At 38.5% G+C, this 18576-nt stretch overlaps 1 protein-coding gene across 5 annotated transcripts in view; it reads right to left on the reverse strand.

Annotated features, from left to right (window-relative positions):
* rfx2 (regulatory factor X, 2 (influences HLA class II expression)) overlaps positions 1 to 10194 on the reverse strand; it is a 30232-nt gene extending 20038 nt beyond the window's left edge. For 3 of the 5 annotated variants that reach the window (XM_050054031.1, XM_050054030.1, XM_050054028.1), the window contains exon 1: positions 10050 to 10194. The gene's annotated coding sequence lies outside the window, so the exon portion shown is untranslated. Of the gene's footprint in view, positions 1 to 9592; positions 9711 to 10049 lie in introns of those variants that run through there. The other 2 variants (XM_050054029.1, XM_050054032.1) reach the window with 2 other exon arrangements.
* Between the last annotated feature and the right edge of the window lie 8382 nt (positions 10195 to 18576).

An 18576-nucleotide genomic window follows, 5' to 3' on the forward strand; every position in this document is an offset into this window, starting at 1 on the left:
CAGATTGTACTGAAAAAACAAGATATAGCATGTGTATGTAGCCTTTATAATGACTGTGATATGAGCTTAAAAGTAAAGGCAGTAAAAATGCCCCAAAAAGGCCTAGGGCCCATAGGGTTAAAAAGTACCGAAATAAGGTACCGTTTGGTACCGGTACCGAATTCCAGATACCGGTACAGCTACCGTATCGGTTCAATTATGAACGGTACCCAACCCTAGTAAACATCACACTGTTGATCTTAAAAGCTATATCAAGAACCAAAGAAATCAATCAGATTGGGCCTTGAACCTCTCTGTATGCTATGCTGTTGGACCTCATTAAAGATTCACTACTTCAATTTTTTCAAGTGACCAACAGCACACAAATACACATAATTAATTTCCCTGCTAGCTGCAAAACTAAAATATTTTAAACTCAACTCTCAACAGTGTTAAGTTTTACACATCAGCAGTAACTTGGGGCGATATAAACCCCAAAAGCCCTTGACTCATTTCTTTTACAGAGAGTATGGGGAAAAAAGCAAGGTGTACCCAGGCAGGTAGCTTCTATTCTCTCTTCAGTCAGTTTTAGCTCTTATGCTCGGGGAGGTGCTACAGAGTCCCTCTGGCAACTAAAAATTTATTTAAGAAGTCCTTCATCCCAAGTGCCATCAATAATTTTAACTCCACAAAGTGAGTGATGAGAGCCATGGGCACTGTCATAAACTGTTTTTAATGTGTAATATGACCTTGTCTTTGTGAGCCAAAGACAGATTTCCACCCTGGTGGGAAAAAAGAAATACCTTATTCTAATGTATTTCAGGTTTGGGGGCTCTATTGGATGCTTTATCAAAATCCTAGAGTGTACCTTTAAGATAGAAAAACAACAGATTTGGGTGTGCCACCACTGGCATTTTCCATGCGTGGAGATTTTGCCACAGGCAAAGGCACTGCACTGCCTTCATGACTAACAGACTGAGTGGAGGAGGCCTATGTTGAAATTCCTGATATGTGTCAATCTTCAGACACACATGGTCTTAAGCACCATATCCAGTCTACCCTGAGCAGCCCTCTGAGTCCAACTTCAATGTATTTGTTAGCACAGGGCACAATTACCACTTATATGTGAAGGCTCTTATATTCCATTAAAATTCTTCTTCACACTGCTTTCTTGTATGTTATTAAAGTACCAAAAGACCATTATCAGACTGATGCTAACAAGGAGGGGGACATTTTAAAAGTTGCTGCATTGCTCAAGCATCTTTCTGAAGCAAGGAATTTGTCTACGAAGTGTCACTTGAGTTATAAATAAACCTGTAACAATCCCATCATTTATCTTCAGACTTGTCATTTTCACCAAAGGAAGTAACACAAGCCTGAGGGTTTATTTATGCCATTAGAGAGTGGGTGGCATGGCAAGATGGTGGGGAATCAGGAAAGAGAGCACTGACCTGCATGTTTTTATCCATTAAAGCTCAATTAAAGCACTGACTTTAATAGATATGGTGAAGTGTACCAAATCACTGACTTGAAGGGGGAGAGAGGAGCCTTTCTGCTCAGGGAAGGTTAAAAGCCACACAAATTCCCCACCAGCAGCTCTGAAAGGCACAAAGGTAGAACACAGCAGGAGACGTAGCACACTGCTACAAAACTGCTACTCTGGATGGGCTGCTGTCTAGGGCCAAACCTTTCTGCTTTAAACGCAGAGACAACTTCACACACACAAGTCCGTTTTCATGTCTGGCCTGTGAGCCTGGTTTCATTCAGGCAAATCCCAGATGAGCACTTAACAACATTACAACAACAGCCCCTCCTTTCAAGAGTTACCTGAGTTTTAAAAGCTAAACGGAAACAGGAAAAGACACATTTCAAAGAACCCAAAAGCCTAACAAAAGCTCATTAATGCCATAGTCTACAGTGCTAACAGTGCAAACTAGATTTAAACATATGTCACTGACAGATCTAACTTAAACAGGGCTCAATCAGAGAAAAACACATACAGATGTTCAATTAAAAGCAGGAGCCCACAGTCTTGGCTCATGTTTGCACTGGCCCACATTGTTTGCAGAGCAACAACGGTTGCTAGTGGCAACACCGTCCACTCCCGTTTCCAGGAGCCTGTTGCTATGCAACCAACAGAATACTTCCCAAACCAAACAATGCCATCCCCCCACCTGATCCCTCTATCTCACGCTAAGTAGAAACTTACAACAATAAATACTATGTAAGCTATTAATTTCAGACACCAGGGGACACGGAGGTAGACTTATTCCTGTGTTGCAGTTAAATAAAAATGTACAGACTTTATGCTGGTTTAGACTTGATTGAAGAGGACAGGATGAAGTGCTCTGTTTTTATAACTACTTCATGCTCAAAAGAAGGAGGAATGTTTAAGTCATCACAGAGACAACAGTTTATTCTTCAAGGTTGCTTTACACTCATGCCACCCCAAAAAAAAAACACTTCTAAAAGCAAGTCAGATCTATCCAAAGTTCCTCAGGCAGAGGAGATAGCAAAACAGCCTGAGCAAAGCAATACTTTTCCCAACCCTGGTAAGATAAAACAAAATAAAGCAGAGACAGCCACTTGTTGCTTTTAAAGGGATATGTATGGGGGACATTTGTACAGCACTTTACATACATATATGTATCTCTTTGTCACACCTTTTTGTGCAAAGAGGAGCAACAGGTCTCTGATGAAGCTTCAACATGTGCTTCCTAATTTCAGAATTATGTTTTTTATTGCATAACAAATTCACCGTGTTTTTTTTCTTTCTTTGATTTAATTTAAAAAACCTATAAGATCACAGAGGCACACGTGCTCACACAAAGAGCGAATTAAGATATGATAAGAGATTTCCACAACAGAGGCTGTTCTTCAAGCCTGTCTCATTAATTCATGGCTAATCCAATCAAAGCAGCTCTTGGGGTCTGCAGATGGCAGAGTTTAAGGGGGAGAGAGAGTGGGAGAGAGAGCAGAAATAGGAGGCACAGACCACTGCCTCTGATCCAAGCGCCCCCCCCTCCCCTCTCCAGCTCACCTCCCCACTTCTGGTCATCAGCACAACCTGTCCACTCCGTCACCATGTGCGCTGCAGGCCTGACAGCCACAGAGAGAAAGATCAAACCGTTGCCATGGAGATTGTGTGTTCGCCCATGCTCTACACTAGCAACTTCCTCCCCCAACGCCCTACCTCTCCTAACCCTTTCCAGATTTCCACTGCCCCCCCACCTCCACCCACCCCCAGCCCTCATCCTTAACATTCAAAATCTCGAGATGAAGAGTGAGAATTTGAAACTGAACATTTTGTGAAGTTAAACTGGAAAACATAACAAATGCGAGCTGGAAAGGAGTGGGGGAGATGGTCACAACTGGAAATGTAATCAGGCTATACTCACACGTGTGGGCGTCTCTCTCTTTCACTGGGATTTATCCAGTGTGATCCAAGGCTGCCATACTGATGACACAAAGGAGGGAACTTCACTTGAGTCACCTGGAAGCAGTGCTTCAGGAGATGATTGAGACTAGGGTTGCAGCAATATACTGGTTTTAAGGTATACCCTGATATAAAAGTTGACGGTTATTAAACGGTGTACATTTGCTTATCTACTATATTGAAAAAAAGGAATGCAACGGGACAGAGTCTCTGCTTTATTTTAGTTATTTTTGCATTTACATCCATTAACAAAATGGTTTAAAGTTTCAATTATAGTAATAAAACATTTGTTCTACCAAAAATAACCATTCCTTCATTCATTTAATTCCTTTAAGGTTCATTCTGACTGATAATATTGTAAATTCCGCAATACTGTGATACTATGAAACCACGATATTTTCTGAGAGTTATTGGATAAATCCCAGTGAAAATCTCGTACCATTGCAACCCTAGTTGAGACCTAAGAGAAACTGGAAAATGCTAACATTTACAGCTCCAATTCTTGTATATCTGTTTAGTTCTAAATTTTCCAAAATGTGCGGCATACCCAAAACCCCATTACGACCATGTTACATTTTTTCTGATCTGCACATCACTGCTAAATTTCAATTTCAACAGGCACAGCCAGATCCGAAGTACATAGTATGGGCCCAACTTAAAGTTATTACATCACTGAACATATTAACAGAACCAGAGAGAACTCACAGAGCACATACCTTGGCCAGATAAACTAGTATTTCATGAGAAGAAAGAAAACATATTTGAAAATACACTTGTGATGTTGAAATTTCTGATTTTTTTTAGGGTGCATCCACAAGGATCCAACATCTAATCATTTATACCTTGGGCCACGGCCAAGTGTTTCACCTAATTTTATGAAATGTGTTAACAAGTTAATGAGATTTTCTGTTAACTATCATTCAAAAGAAAAGACTGCAAATATAACCTCCTCGCCGCAGGTAACGTTGCGGTCTATTTGATTGCATTTAATCAAAACCAGTCACCAAACCTGACATCTTGGAACAGATAAGTATCCTAACACTTAAGCCTAGCCCAGACTTGCATTCTTTTCTGTGGAAGTACAGCGATACTCACTCCAAACACAAAATGGTCACACCAACATTCTTTCAATCTGGTTTCACCTGCTCTTTTTTAACAGGTGTGTTTCCAACCTGTGGAGTTTTCTTTCATGGGGAAACACATCTGCAAAGATGACCTCAGATGCTGGCAGTGCGCAGCTTGACCGATGAACTTGAGATAAGCATTTTGTTGCACTGGAGGAGTCTGCCTTTCTGGCAAGCATTCACTCCACACAGATATGACTGAAAATCATCATGCTGTATGTACAGTATGCTTTCACAGGCACTACTTGACACCAACAATGAGTCATCAGTTAATGCTTGAAATCTGAGACAGATCCAAGTGTCTGTTGTTCATGCAGTGAATATTGCGCCATGCTGAATACTTGCCCTCAGATTTAAGCATTTAATAATTCTTCAGCACAATAAAACCCTGTAAAAGACATGACACTAAAATATAATTAACATGTGTGGCTGATTCTGCATTTGATAGGTCATTCCACAACAGTGGGCACAAGTAGTGGGGTCACTACCAATCACAAGAGTCAAGTCTGCAAACATGTTTTTTGTGGTAATACTGCTTTAGTAACCCACAGCTGCAACTCTTAGGTGCCATTTAATGTCATTAATACAGTGCTGTCTTAATGGTGATTGGTGATTCAACATAGAGCAATGTTAAGACAGCAATAAAACTCATATTTTTGAATCATTTAATCAAACTAGCATGTAACCCTAAATTAACTGTGATCAACCATTCATAGGGAAACTTAACAAGGTCTGCATTCTAAACCATCTTTTCTACAGCCAGCAGCCAGATCCACTGACATGTTTAATATTAGTAGCATTCACACCCTAATGGCAAATCCTATTCAGTCTCATTTCCAGAACATTAACCATAAGATTACCTAAGGATCTAACAAGTGTTCCTGCATAGCAATTTACATGAAGATGGCAATGATAGATCATACAGTAAGTGGTGGTGACAGGATTCAGCTGACGGCCTGTCTATTGGTCTGCATACTTATGCTCTTTAAGTCCAGATATTTCTTATCTAGTTGCTTATTTATTTCTAGAGCTGCAATGATTAATCAATTGTCAACTTTGAAATTAATCTGCCACTAAATTAATAGTTCATTACTCTGTTTGAGTACATTTTTAAGAAAGAAAAAGTCAAAATGCTGTGATTCCAGCTTCTTAAATGTGAGGATTTTGTGGTTCGTTTCCTCTTTGGGTTATGGACAAAACATCTACGGACAGCATCTTCAGCTTTGGGAAACAATGATGGACATATTTCACCATTTTCTGACATTTTAAAGACCAAACAATTAATCGATAAATTGATAAAATAATCAAATGATGAATTGGTTTGGTAATTATTGGTTTGCCTTGCATTTTGTTTTGTTGACAGGTTTTTCTTTTTTATCGAAAATAATCCATAGGTTTGACTACTTTGTCAGTGGCAACACTTCACTGCCAGGCCTACAACCCTGACTACACTTTGCAACACTCTTCCTCTTCAGTCAGGTGACACAGGTGCTGTTAACTCTTACATGAAAACAATTAGCATAGAATGCTGCTTTTAAATTGAAAATTGCAACTTTAACATTTCCTCTCCTTTAAGGTCAGTGCGTGGGAAGAGATGGTTCACAAAGATCGGGAATGGGATCTGAAAGCTGCACTACACAAGGACATCCGCTATTACAGCGAAACCAGGTTGTTTCCACCTGTGACAATGGCATCCTCTGCACTAACTCTCCTAATTAAAGAGCTTCTGAAAAGCAATGCTCAAGCCCCAGGTAATTCAATCTAAAAAATATTGTCTGGGTCTACTCCTTTCCAAATCTGATCAAATCTCACTCTGCTAAAAGGCCTAGTCTTGGTTCTAGTAATGATTCTGTTGTCGGTTTACACTGACAGAAGTTCTTTTTTTAAACCAAATAAACATCTCTTAACAAACTAGCATAAAACTCTACAAAAGAAAGGAAAAGTGGGGAGAGGATGGGGGGCTGCTACTATCCCTGCCTGAAATAGAGAGGGAGGGGGGTCAGCCATTGTAATGCAAATGTCACTGCCTTGTCTGCTGTTTGTGGCAGGAAATTTAATTAGCAGTTGTGTAGCTACGATATAAACAGGTGGAATGTTAAGAATGCTCGATGACACACAGACAGACAGAAGAGACAGACTGAAAAACATTTCATTTCACAACAAGTTTCAACTTGTTGCCACTGTGCGCGGGCCAATCAGTGGCAACATTTTTTTGGTATATGACAAGATTTGTTTCTTAGTATCCTAGCAGCGTAAGCCTTCAATGATTTCCAAAATCTCTCTAGCTGGAAGACGGGATGTGAGAGTCACAAGGACACTTAAACTATTTTCCTTTCAACAGATTCTTATAAAACGGTAACAGCACATCACTTGAAATGAAAAGCCCTTCACAAGTAAATGAATTATGAAGATTATGAAACTGTAACATTTCATATGAACAAATAGCACTATTAATTTCCACTTAACAAGCCCCACAAGGCATTCTCCTCTCACTTCTTCAGCTTTGCTCTGTGATTTTCTGACATGCCTTTGAGTAGAATTATGGGATAACCCATTAAATCTGTGTTAATATCAGACAATGAAAAGTGCAAAAGACAGGCAGTTCAGTTAGCACAGCAGGAGGTAAATGCAGTATTATCAACTGTAAACAGCAGCGACAAAACTGATGGCAGTGACTAGGTCCGTGTCTATATCTGTAGCAGGCCATTGGATTGAGAACTTCTCCCCGGGGCAACAGTAGGCCTCATCAAGATAAGCTAAATACAGCATGAGCAAACACACATACACAAGCACATCCACACAGCACACACACTCTCACACCACATACACACACGCAGAACATGTGACCAAAAGCTGTGTCAGGTCACCCGCTGCCCAAGAGACCACTGCAGCTGTCCTATTGATAGCTGAACTGTACTACACAAATGGGTCCATTAAACACTCAAAATGGCACACGAGTAACGGTGGACACTGCTAGACACACTTATACGAGCAACTGCACAGATAGCTTAAAAGAGGGCTAGAAGAGAAAGGGTTAGGCCTAAAGAAGCAACATCTCTGTGAATCATAGGCCAGTGAGGCTTTAGTTTCTGAAATGGACCTAAGTACAACCACAATCACGTGTTCCAAGTGAAACTCAGGGTACAGTCAGACTACAAGTGCTCTACAACTGAAGAAACAAAAAAACTGACATTCTCATTGATAATTTCATGCACAAGCTAGTGAAAAATGTCAACATAACTGTCCAACCATCAGCTGCTTTCCACTTTGTTTAAGTCTCCTCTCTGAGCACCATTTCTTTCTGACCTGCCTCTGCAAGCCAAAGCTATTCACTCTTACCACAAAGGGAGAGATGAAAATAACCTGATTAAAAACACTGACTTTTAAAAGAATAACATTTCGCCCCCTGGCCCACTCCATCCCTTTTCTTTCCATGACTTGGGTGTATTTGTATATCAAGTTGCCATGTAAACATAACAGTGTCACGCTCAAATTGGGGGGTGGGGTTGGTGGGGGTTACACAGAGTTTCAGCGCTGTCATCTCTTTATTTTCTTTGTAGCTGCGGTGAGTTGACCAATCAAAGTTAGGTTTCTTTCTAACAAGCAGAGTCTTCTCCTAATGCACATTCAATTCATCCCTAAAATATTCAGACCAAAAGGGAGAAAGCTTCATAAAAATATAATGCAGAGATATTAATTATGATTAATATAACCATACTCAAACCTGTGTTTTGACCCCTTCATCACATAAAAGGAAATAGATATTGGGCTGCATTGATAATACATGTCTTTAAATGAATCATTCAGTTCTTCATTTACAAGAGGAATACTTTATGTAAATACACATTGGCAGTTTATGACTCAATTCAGCGAGCAGAGTAGGTTTTAATTAGAGAAATTTTCACGCTCAAAGGTTCTTCCTTGTTTGCTTCAATAGCAAACAACATTACAAATGACCGAGCACCTGACGGCTGTCTCTGAAAAGATAGTTCATAAGAATTAATGTACCTCTGGGGACAAAAAGAGACAGAATCCCAAAAGGAGAAAAAAAGGTATGCAAAGTGATGGAAACCAGCCACAGCCACACTGTAAAACCAGTGAAAATGGGGGGGTTAAGATCATTAGGGGGTCTACATTTCCTTGGTTTCTCATTATTACCATAGCACAGATTGATATGTGCCTTCAGCTCTGAAGAGAGGTCAAACAGCAACCCTAATGAGAACTGCCATTTAAACAATGAAGCAGTGCCACTGCTAACAACTTGGCTATTAGCAAACAATTTGCCTATGGGTCTGCTCAACGGGTAAAGCATCAATAAATCTGGAAAGATTATAGAAGGAGCTGAATGAATTGTGAGTGAATGAAAGAAAGTATATAAATCTGGGTCCAATTCACTGAGCTTAATATGTAGTTTACAAGTGTGTCTTAATTGGTGCATAGTTTTAAAAAGCACATTGAAAACTACACTTTAAATACTCAAGACTGTAAAAACAAGACAGAGCAGCATAACAGAACCATCATAGCACCACCTAGCTGTAACATACCCAGTTATTCAAGACATTTCAGAAATATTAAAAACACCCAAACTTTGTGAAGTACCAACTTTGTTTCCTTAAGAAAACAAACGTTGTATAATCTGATTGACGGACACGAGTTCATCTTGATAGTTTACCATATCTCTCCTGAGATAGAGACCAATGGAAGCACCAGGTTTGGTAACGTTTTAACGGTGAGTGTCGCAACGTCGCCGGTAGAAGTTCGACAACGTTATGTTTTTAACCCCTATTATGACAAAATTAGCGAGTCCAAATCACGTAAAAGGAGCTGGCAAACTCTGTGTCAAAATGAAAGTTGTTCTGCTGAGTTCAGTTTGCTCGCGGCGGACGTTAGTTGCAGTTTGAGCACCAGCACCGACGTTGCTAACGCTAGCTAGCCACATTTCCACCTGCTTGAAAACGGTTGTTGAGAAAGACACACCGAGAATGAAGTTGGTCAGTGTTGTGACAAACAAGACAGAACTGCCGTTAACAACGCGACAAACGGTTGAACTCACAAGTGGACTCGCGCTCATCGCTGCTGGTTGGCTGGGTTAGCATTAGCTGTAGCTTCACTGGTAGCCTTACCACCCATCCTACTGAGACTGAGCTGGAAGTGCGTTCACAGCTCGACACACACACTGCACAACGTAGCAACAAGTGTAAAGTGATATTGAATCAAGTTGGAGTTGGAGTAACGTTGCCGCGGTGTATAACGTTCAAGCAAAGTGTAGCCAAATAAGTAGCAGAGGTGAAACATATTTTTCCAGGTGCAAAAATCTGTTGCCAGCAATAGGTGAACGACATTTAAATGAGGAGTGAAAAGCCGTTCTCAACTTGTGGCCGTTGCCACAAAGAAGGGAAAGTTATGTTGTGGAAAATAACCACGACTGCTAGCAACGCACTCAACCCCGGAGCATTTGTCTCCACAGTTACATGAATTCAGCATCTAAATTCTATAAAGATAATAGTCACCTTTGCCTTGAGAAAAGTTCTGCCCTGGCTCTGCTCTCTTTCCCCTCTCTCCCACTCGCTCGGTGACTTCCAGATGCTGCTGCTGCTGTTGCTGAGTGTTGCGCCCGTTGGTAAGTAACTGTCTCCACGGCTACAGTCACTATGGCGCGACGGGGTCTCGAGGCAACTGTTGCTACCCTCGAATGGCTACGTCAGGGCCCTCACTATACAAGGGAGGGGCCAAAAGGGACAAGAGTCCCGCCCAGATAAATAAAAGCTGTAAATTTAAATCTAACCACTAGGAGATGCTCTTAGCTAGGGAACTGGTGAAAGTGCATCATTCAGAGAATTTAGTTTATTCATAAATTATGCTTATTATTTAAAGCAGGGGTGTCAAACTCATTTTAGTTCATGGGCCACATACAGCCCAATCTGATCTCAAGTAAGTGGCATAATAGCCTATAAATAAAAACAGCCCCAAATGCCTCACTTTCTTTTAGTGTAAGGGACTGTTCGTTGTTTATGAGGAGAAAGGGGGTAATACATAAAGGGGATGGCGTGTGATAATTTTTTAAGCACTGGGGAGGGTGGGTTTTTTGGCTTAGGGAGGGCCATACAAATTTAAATGGTTGTATCTTGTACTTATTTTTACCACAGATTTTTAAACACAACATGCCTGCAGGTTTAGAGGGCATGTTTTCTTTAAAAAACACCAGTTTTGCACCATTTTTCATAGCCAGAAACTGTAAAAACAAAAATTATTGTTGGATTTTCAAGTTTCTGACAAACCTTGGATGCATCATGTGTAACGAACACTTCTGTCAGCAAAAAACATCTGAGTTTAAAATCATCATATTTCATCAAAATCACTTTATTCTACGTCTCATTTAAAATCTGGCCAAAAATAAACTGTTTGCACGTGTTAACCAGCATGCACAACAAGAGTGGAAAAACTGAGGCTTTTTGCAGCTCTAGGATTTCATCTTCAACTTTTAACTTTCAAACATTAAAATCTAATAACTAATTCATGGTGAAGGGAGCGTCATGCATTTTACACTAGTAAAAGAAAAAACCCCAATCACCCCCTCCTCTGATACATAAAGAACAGTCCCTAAAGAAATACAAGTACTTTCTGGAAAGATTATCCATGTACAAAACAGTCTGAGATGTCTTAAGAAAAATATGTGCAATTTCAACAATACGTTTTTTTTCCCACATTCAGTCAGTCTGCTGATCACCACCATTACATGTGCATTTTTCCATACATTGCCACTACTGTATAGTCATTCAGGTATCATCACATCAAATTAAAGTAGAAGCAACTGAGGAAGCAGGTTGAGTTATCCCCTACCTGACAAACCATTTACAAATCCAGACTCTTGGCAGTTCCACTAAAATAGTTTAAAAGAGAAATCCGCTACAGATTTGAGGAACTCGAGGCTTCAGAACGGCAGCCCACAAACCAATGTTTGACGTCACAGTAGCTTCATCCATAATTTATACAGTCTATGACTAGCACCTTTTAGTCTTCACAAGTGCATCAATAAGGTGTGCAATGTCATCCAGTGGGCCGAATGAGAACCTTTTGTGGGCCCCAGGCCATATGTTTGACACCACTGATTTAATGAAACTATTGTAGCACAACTGTTACACTGCCCTCAGTTATGTAAAGATGGTATTTACTGTGTTAAAAAGACACAATGTCTCCGTAATTAAACTAGTTATAATGAACTCACTTTCTTGGTGATATTCAGCTATATTACACTTACACTGTAATTAAGCTTCAATAAAGGTAGGCAGCAAATATTTAAAATATTTTCAAAAGATATAATAAAAGTCTTTAATTTTAAAACAGATACATTGTACATATATTTTTATGATCATTTCTTAACTTTTACACTTGCTTTTTATTTTCATTTTCTCTCACCAAGTGTATTGCTATGCACCAAAACACTGAGGCAAATTATTTGTATGTAAAACATGTGTATATATAATTACTGCATTTTTTGAGAGGTGAAAAGAAAAACAATCCTAATATAGCCTACATGAAATGTATATTGTTTTTTTTTTTACGTCCTTTTGTTCTTGCAAAAGGTGCAACCAGCCACTGCATTTCATATTTTCAGCACATGGTGGCAGCATATATCTATATTGTGACACAAGCTGGTCAGAGTGTGTCAGATGAACAGATTACTTTATCAGGTGTTCCTGATAGACAGAAGACAAATGCTCCACTGAGATACAGTAGATGCAAGGCACAATAAGAGTATATACTGGATACTATCTGTCTCTGCTGCTTCTATTTTGGCCATCTTTGCTTTTTATTTAATTTTTTTTTTTACCTCTTGCCCTCATACATAAATGTGCAACACAAAATTACTGGTCTACTCCCTTTCAGTTTAAAAGAAAAAACGAAATAAAAGAGAAGACATTAAAGAGCAAGAGAGTGAAAAAACAACAGTTAATCTATGGGGCTTAAGAGTTTATCTTATATGAGAGACAGTTTTCAAACAAATATACAGTTTTTATGGCCTTGTGATTCTACATAATATTCAAGTTATTCCAAATACATACTAAAAGTGATACTGAATATACTGGAGTCTGTTTTTTGGTTTCAGTCCTTGCTGGTGTGGATGTGAAATTTGCCATGATTCAAAAGCAGGTTTACCTGCTTACAAAATATCACAGACTTGGAATTGTCCTACAGCACAAAAGTCTGCATTCCACAGTTACACTTTCCTGTCAGTCCAAAATATTTTGACAAAACAGATGTGCTAGAATGTCATTACGTCTTTTACAGAGAAGCACACAGTGTAGTCTAGTTTTTATTGAGGTAAAAACATTTTCCAGGGGTAAAATCTTTAACCTTGTTTGTTAATCAATACTTTGCTGTTAACAAAGTTGTTTTTACAGCAGCTGTCCAAAAAGAAAGCAGAATGTGGTGTGCCAGGTGAGTCTCAAAGGAATATCAGTGCTAGTTGCTTTGTCACTTATAAATGGACAGTCTCCATATAGATATAGTATATGCTGTTGGGATCCAATGGTGATATGTTGCTGTCTTTGCCTTTGGGAGAATAAATTATGAGCATTTTGAGACTTTTTTTGGACTTGGACCCATGACTCAATATTTTATAGTCCTGACCACAGCCCTGGTCTGGGCCATATAATCCTATTGGCTTTATGACTTCCTAACTGAGCCATTAAAGAAATAAAATTTCCTTTTGGGTACACCTTGTTCTCTTTATCTATTCCATTATCTTATTTTCACCAGAGTACAGCAGGCTATACTTGTTATGATACAGGGTGAATATAAGTGAGAGTGTTGTCTTGTGCTATAAACCTGACAGTTGTCTCAAACAGGTGCAGCAGAGCAGCAGCTCAGCTCACCACCGACTCTCTGCAGGAGAAGAGACGTGTTCGCAATCTCCTCTGACGCACTCACGTGCAGAGCAGCCACTGTCAACACTAAACAGCCTCTTTTCCTGGTAAGTCACGCCGTCTTTGATTTATTACTGGTGTTTCTGTTTATTTTAGGAAACCGTATCATTTATCACTCTTGAAGTCAGCATCAAGCTACATGTTATTGAGTACATCTGTTGAGGTAACATTATTTGTATGTTGCAATAGTTAAACTTGTGCTTGTGAACAATATTGTGTTCTGTTAATTTAAAGGTCCAGTGTGTAGGATTTATGGGGATGTATTGGCGGAAATTCAATATAATATTCATAACTAGGCTATGTTTTTGTTAGTATATAATCATCAAAAATAAGAATCGTTGTATTTTTGTTACCTTAGAATGAGAAGTTTATATCTACACAGGGAGTGGGTCCCTGTCTGCAGAGTTCACAATGATGTTTCCACAGTAGTGCAGAACGGCCACACCAAACACTGGTTCTAGATAAACCCATCCATGTTTTTGTGTCAGCCACCATAGTTCTCCTTCACGCTTTGCACACAGAAGTTTCAGTTGATTGCAATCTGCAACCTCACCACTAGTTGCCACTAGATCCCACACACTAAACCTTTAAGTTAAATTAAAGCTGTACCACCAAGCAAAATTAATTCACTTGAATAAAAAGTGAGTCATCAAATCATCACATGGGAGTTTAACGTTTAGCACAGGGGTGGGCAACACGTGGCTCCAGAGCTGCATGTGGCCCTGTAGCCCTACTGTCCCTGTGTCTTTGACAAAACAATATATGGTAGTGAATAACGGCTTGTTTTAGCATTTTATTTTTCATTCATTGTAGACCGAAATTGACTCTCACATTCTGTAATTGTAAAAATGTGTTGCCTAAACGCCAAATAAACTTTTTTTTTATTTTTTTAGTTTTGCCGAACTTCAATAGGCTAGTCTTGTGTCTCCCTAGCTGGACTAGCTGTGGATTTCAAATCCAAAAAAGGAAAAGTCTCCGAGAAAAATAGAGAATTTAATAGTGTATGGGCAGATTTGTTTGCTTTCATCACCAATGCTGCAAAGTTAATGTATGAAATATCATAAACAGCCCACTGCAGAGTAGCCATCTTGTGCTAAAACATATTAATGAATTAGGCTCTGTTACCTTCAGTATACGGCTGAATATGTTTTGCAGCTTTTGACGATTTTGTAAAATTATAATTTGGTATAACTTGATTTCAATGACTACATGGTCAACAACCATATGCCTATATTATCACTGTATCCTTAGTTTTTTGCTTGAAATTTTGGCCATTTTTCTATCAAACCAGGAGGCATCTTCAGCCAAAAGATGCATCTAATAGAAAAGTCAGAAGCAGCGCCAACTGCAAGTCTTGTGGAGAAAAGAGATCCGGCTTCCTGCCCCTTGGATAGCTAGTATCTGTCCACTGGCCTCTATAACTCACATGGTTTTCATCTTTAAACCTTCAAATTTTAAACATATTACCAAGGTTTTCTGTCCATAATCATAGACAAATGGGTCTGTCATAGACTACCTGTCCCATGAGTCTAAGCTATTACTATGCTGTCAAAGCCTTCTGGGAGCTATATATATATATATACATATATATATATATATATATATATATATATATATAACTTTATTTGAAACTTGTAGGAAGAACACTGTTTTTTCTTCAGTAATCCTTACATCTATAACTCCTCGAAAAAAAACATTCACAATAAGATACAGTATCTACATTTGTTGAAATGTTTATTTACCTGTCTTTGAAGTGTGATTTATTATAAACATGCAGACTATAACCGACACAACTCCACTGTCAGCTATCTCGATCAGAAAAATCATTGCTGGCATATAAATGTTTATTAACCTCTAGATAAAGACTACTAATGTTACAAAAATTCTCATGCAGTACAGGAGAATATGTTGTGTGAAATGTGTCTAATATACAAGCTCAGTGGAATTTGTCAGAATTATCTTGACACATTTTAAAAGAATGTTGTTGATATATCTTTAAATACATTTTCATTGTTCCTATTGGTCACCAGTGATGGAGAGTAAAACAGTACATCTACTCAAGTACTGTACTGTAGGCCTACTCAAGTGTAATTTTGTGGTACATATACTTTACTTGAATATTTTCTGCTACTTTATATTTCAACACAACTACATTTGAGATAGAAGCTACTTGTTATTTACTACTACACATTAATAATTTACATTCAAAACATATGATGATCCTATAAAACGTGGTGCATTGTTGTGGAACAATTACCAAACAGTACATATAATACCAAAAAGTAGCTCAAACCTATTACAACATTAACATACTCATAACAGTCTGTGACATTCATTAAATCATCTAATAATATAAAATAATAGTGGTAAAACACTGAAAAGAAGCCATTCTGCATAACAAGCACTTTGATTTTTGACATTTAAAGTACATTTCCAGTGTATTTATACAGTTTGGTACTTTTACTTAAGTAGAGGATCTGAATATTTCTGCACATCACACACATATTTTCACTTAAACTTAAATACAAGTAAACAGGTCTAATAATTGCTATAAAAATGGTGATATTTTTCTATAAACAAAATGCATTTTTGGAAACATAATCATCATGAATACACAACACCAGGACAGTTTTATCTTTGTGGAATTATGTCCAATAGTGATAATGACTAGTGTAACTGTTTGATGTTTCATCATTGGACCTTGATATTTGATTAAAGACAAGAAGTCAGTTAACAGCACCGCCTCAGTAGAGTGTGGGATGAGAAAGAGGAAGTCACTGGCCGACAGTAACCTCAGTGCACGGTGCATCAGCACTAAACACATCCTGCAGCATTTCAGCATTTGCGCATGAGCACTCCAGATCAGCCGGCCTCTGGATGTCATGTGATGCTGTGGTGTGGTGGGTCTGTGTTTTCGTCTCTCATGGCAATTGGCTAAGACTGATCTTGCTATAGAGCAGTGATGTGAGCATCTACACACATGACATCAGCTCAGACTGATCCTAAAAAATAAGCCGCATTAAAAATAGAAGATAATCTTCAAATAATAACCCATTTAAGCTGATGTAACGTGCATATACAGACAAATTTATTTCATTTTCAAAGTGTGTGTGTTTCTCTCTGATTTTTAAAGGTTCAGCTTCATTGTCACTTTACAATATAGGATTGTACAATTAAATGCAGTTATAGCCCTCCACTCTGCTCACACAAAATAATAAACAGATAATCAGATACTACAAATAAAATAAAACAGTATGCTATGAAATACATCAAAGTATATGAAAGTAGCACTTGGTATATATTTAAATATATATACATTTAAGGGTTTTTAATTCCTTGTATTCTGATCAGTTCAAGCAGGAAACGTTTTTTTTTCTGCGTCCTCTGTGTGACCTATTGAACTGTGGAGGCGGGAGTTTAGGGGAAATTGTATCAAGGAAATTCCTTTTAGTCTATTCCACTGGTAAGTCTGGTTATTTTCAACCACTAGTGTTGAATGAGCATTTAATGATTTTTTTTTTTGTGAATATCGGTGGCAATGCACTGTAATTTGGAGTTCCTCACAGCTTAAAATGTAAAAATGTAAAGTCTTCGCAGTTGTGAGTCCCCACCCACATCCTTTACAGAGGCAGGCACGTTTACTCATGACCTGGTTTTCATGTGTATTGTCATTCCTCTTTTTTTTTTTATAGTCGTACGGAAGTGCAATGTTTGCCAAAAGCAAACATTTTTTACATGGGCAGTCCTTTAAGTTATGATGCTCTCCCTACGTTTTGTTTCCCCTATAGAGCTGCAGTCTTTGTTGTAGCACCCTGTATATCAGGTCATGGCTCCACAGAACTAGAAGTACAGGATTGATGTGTCGAGCTGTGCAATTTGGCTGACAGCTTTCATATTACGCCAGAGAGCTAAAATTAGGTTTGCAAATAATGTTATGAGTAAAGTTGTCACAGTGTTGAGAAATTCAGTCTATTGGAGGTTTCTTAGCAGTCGGGTATGTTTAGTACTGATGCAATGCGGTAAGCAAGGTTTATATTTGGAATGCAAGCTTTAGCATTGAGTGACACTTTTTTGCAGCAGTGTAGCAAGTATTCAGATCCTTTACTTAAGTGAGATAAGTAAGATACTGCAATGTTACTATTGCAAGTAAAAGAATTTAAGTATTATTAGTAAAAAAAAAAAAGTAGCATTTCAATGCAGTAAAATGGCCCCTGATACTGTTGTATTGTTAAATATAATATCACTACATTGTCACTGGTGAAGCATAAATGCTGTTGTAGTTGGTTGAGCTAAATTTCAGCTATTTTAAATAAGCCAGGCCTCCAGAATATTAAGTTTAGTGTCGTTTAAGACAAGAAAAAGCAGGACATCTTCACATTTGAAAAGCCAGAGGCATGAAATGTTTGGCATTTTTGCTAATCGTGTCAGATCTAACTTCATATGCAGTCAGATGATTTCATCTATAACAGTGCATCAGATCACACAAGTTCGATTAATACTCATCAATTTGTCTGCAGCTTTTGTGATAATCAAAATAACCTTTTGAGTAATTTTTTCACACAAACACACACAAAAAGGCATCATTAGCCTATAAACTCATCAGGGTTTTAGACAGCTAATTGGATGAAACAATTTTCAATTTTTTTTTCACATTTCATACACAAAAAAGTCGATTGATAAAACAATCTGCAAATGATTCAGTAATAAAAAAAAAATATTATTTGCAGTCGTAAAGGGTTTAAATGGCTTTAAATGAAGGAATCTGCAAACAAAATGGAAGATAAATATGTCATATTTTTATGAATGTGGGTCACAGCACGTGGGCGTCTTTGCAGCCTGCACTGAAATGATTTCAGTCAGTGGAAAGTCATGAAGTCAAACCAACACAGCTGCACTTGTGATCTGTCCCCTGAAACCTTTGCAGCCAGTTTGTCCGATAGTAACCCAGCAGAGCTGCAACGTGTGTTTTGAGTGTGTGTGTGTGTGTGTGTGTGTGCGCGCAGGGGAGTATCTCTGTAGGGGGATGGGTTTGAGTTTCACAGCATCATCTGTCAAGTGTGTGTGTGTCCTCAGAGCCACTTCCCCCTCCTTACTCATTTGGCTTGCGTGG

The sequence above is a fragment of the Epinephelus moara genome, chromosome 10 (assembly GCF_006386435.1).
Source record: "Epinephelus moara isolate mb chromosome 10, YSFRI_EMoa_1.0, whole genome shotgun sequence".
NCBI classification, from domain to species: Eukaryota; Metazoa; Chordata; class Actinopteri; order Perciformes; family Serranidae; genus Epinephelus; species Epinephelus moara.